This window comes from Pseudoliparis swirei, chromosome 10 (assembly GCF_029220125.1).
Source record: "Pseudoliparis swirei isolate HS2019 ecotype Mariana Trench chromosome 10, NWPU_hadal_v1, whole genome shotgun sequence".
NCBI classification, from domain to species: Eukaryota; Metazoa; Chordata; class Actinopteri; order Perciformes; family Liparidae; genus Pseudoliparis; species Pseudoliparis swirei.
In genome coordinates, this window is record NC_079397.1 from 1,261,722 (window position 1) to 1,264,221 (window position 2,500).

At 50.2% G+C, this 2,500-nt stretch overlaps 1 protein-coding gene across 1 annotated transcript in view; it reads left to right on the plus strand.

Moving 5' to 3' along the window:
* The window catches only part of LOC130200863 (leucine-rich repeat-containing G-protein coupled receptor 5-like), a 36,435-nt gene that overhangs the window by 16,391 nt on the left and 17,544 nt on the right, over positions 1 to 2,500 (plus strand). The gene's annotated exons all lie outside the window — the stretch shown is intronic.

Below are 2,500 nucleotides of genomic sequence, written 5' to 3' on the forward strand. Positions count from 1 at the left end.
TAGGGTATTAAACAAATCACTTGAATTGTCTAATTAACTCGAAACACCTGCAAGGGTTTCCTGAGCCTTGACAAACACTCAGCTGTTATAAATCTTTTTTTTTTACTTGGTCTGAGGAAATATTACAATTTTATGAGATAGGATTTTAGAGTTTTCTTAAGCTGTAAGCCATAATCAGCAATATTAAAAGAATAAAAGGCTTGCAATATTTCAGTTGATTTGTACTGAATCCAGAATGCATGACATTTTTGTTTTTTTAATTGCATTACAGAAAATAAAGAACTTTATCACAATATTCTAATTTTCTGAGACAGTCCTGTATGTATATATATGTATATCGTCGCTGGACCCTCTGCAATCTGCTTCCCGGCCTCATGTGGGAGTGGACGACGCCATCATCTACCTGCTGCAACGAGCTCAGTCGCACCTGGATGGAACCGGTGTCTCTGTGAGAGTCACTTTCTTTGACTTCTCCAGTGCATTGAACACCATCCAGCCACTGCTGCTGAGTGAGAAGCTGCGGGTGGTCGGTGTGGACGCGTCCACCATCTCCTGGATCACTGACTACCTCACAGACCACAGCTTGTCAGAATGGGCCGTGTGCTGAACGGGGGTCAGTGATGCTGGAGCCCACAGGGAACTGTTCTGTCTCCCTTCCTCTTCACCCTGTACACCAGTGACTTCCAGTACAACACGGAGTCATGCCATCTGCAGAAGTACTCTGATGACTCTGCAGTGGTCGGGTGTATTAGGGATGGACGGGAGGAGGAGTACAGGGCAGTGGTGAGTGACTTTGTAAAGTGGGCCGATGAGAACCACCTGCGGCTGAACGTGGCCAAGACCAGAGAGATGGTGGTGGACTTCAGGAGGAAGAGCTCCTCCCCCTCTGAGTGTCCTGGGAGTGGACGTGGACATGGTGGAGGAGGACCAGTACCTGGTGGAGGAGGACCGGTACCTGGTGGAGGAGGACCAGTACCTGGTGGAGGAGGACCAGTACATGGTGGAGGAGGACCAGTACCTGGTGGAGGAGGACCGGTACCTGGTGGAGGAGGACCAGTACCTGGTGGAGGAGGACCAGTACCTGATGGAGGAGGACCAGTACCTGGTGGAGGAGGACCAGTGCCTGGTGGAGGAGGACCAGTACATGGTGGAGGAGGACCAGTACATGGTGGAGGAGGACCAGTACCTGATGGAGGAGGACCAGTACCTGGTGGAGGAGGACCAGTACCTGATGGAGGAGGACCAGTACCTGGTGGAGGAGGACCGGTACCTGGTGGAGGAGGACCAGTACCTGGTGGAGGAGGACCAGTACATGGTGGAGGAGGACCAGTACCTGATGGAGGAGGACCAGTACATGGTGGAGGAGGACCAGTACCTGGTGGAGGAGGACCAGTACATGGTGGAGGAGGACCAGTACCTGGTGGAGGAGGACCAGTACATGGTGGAGGAGGACCAGTACCTGGTGGAGGAGGACCAGTACCTGATGGAGGAGGACCAGTACCTGGTGGAGGAGGACCAGTACCTGGTGGAGGAGGACCAGTACCTGATGGAGGAGGACCAGTACCTGGTGGAGGAGGACCAGTACCTGATGGAGGAGGACCAGTACCTGGTGGAGGAGGACCAGTACCTGGTGGAGGAGGACCAGTACCTGGGCGTCTCCATCGACAGCCGACTGAACTGGAAGGCCAACATCAACGCTGTGTACAAGAAGGGGAGGAGTCGACTCTTTTTCCTGAGGAAGCTTCGATCCTTCAACGTGTGCAGCAAGATGCTGGAGTTATTCTACCAGTCGGTTGTGGCCAGTGTGCTGCACTTTGCCATTGTCTGCTGGGGGAGCAGCATCGGAGCCGGTGACACCAGCCGTCTAACAGACTGGTTAGGAAGGCTGGCTCCATCATCGGCTGCCAGCTGGAGCACCTGGAACAGGTGGTGGAGAGGAGGACGTTGAAGAAACTTGTGTCCATATTGGACAACCCGGACCACCCGGACCACCCTCTCCACCACCTCCTACAGGGACAGAGGAGGACTTTCTCCAGACGTCTCCTCACGCTGCCACAAGGACAGATACAGGAGAACAGTCCTGCCGGCGGCTATGAGGCTCTACAACAGATCACCTCTTGCCAGATCATAGTGCAATAACTACAACAATAACTGAATACTTACACTATGTTGATCTGCACTTCACACATCTCATTTGTTTGCACTACACACATACACACACATTTCATTTCATTTGCTCTGCACTCATACACACACTTTGCTTTTTGCACTCTGTCTATATTTAATATTTTGTGTATTTGATTTGTCAGTGTTGTTGTGTGTTATGTATGCATGTGTGTTGTATATTTACATATATATTTTGTTTTGTATTTTACTTTTATTTTACTTGTATACTTCTATATCTTTCATCCCTGTTTCTTATATTTTGTGTTTTGTTTTTATTCTTGTGTGTTGCTGCTACTGTCACGACAAATTTCCCCTTGGGGATTAATAAAGTATC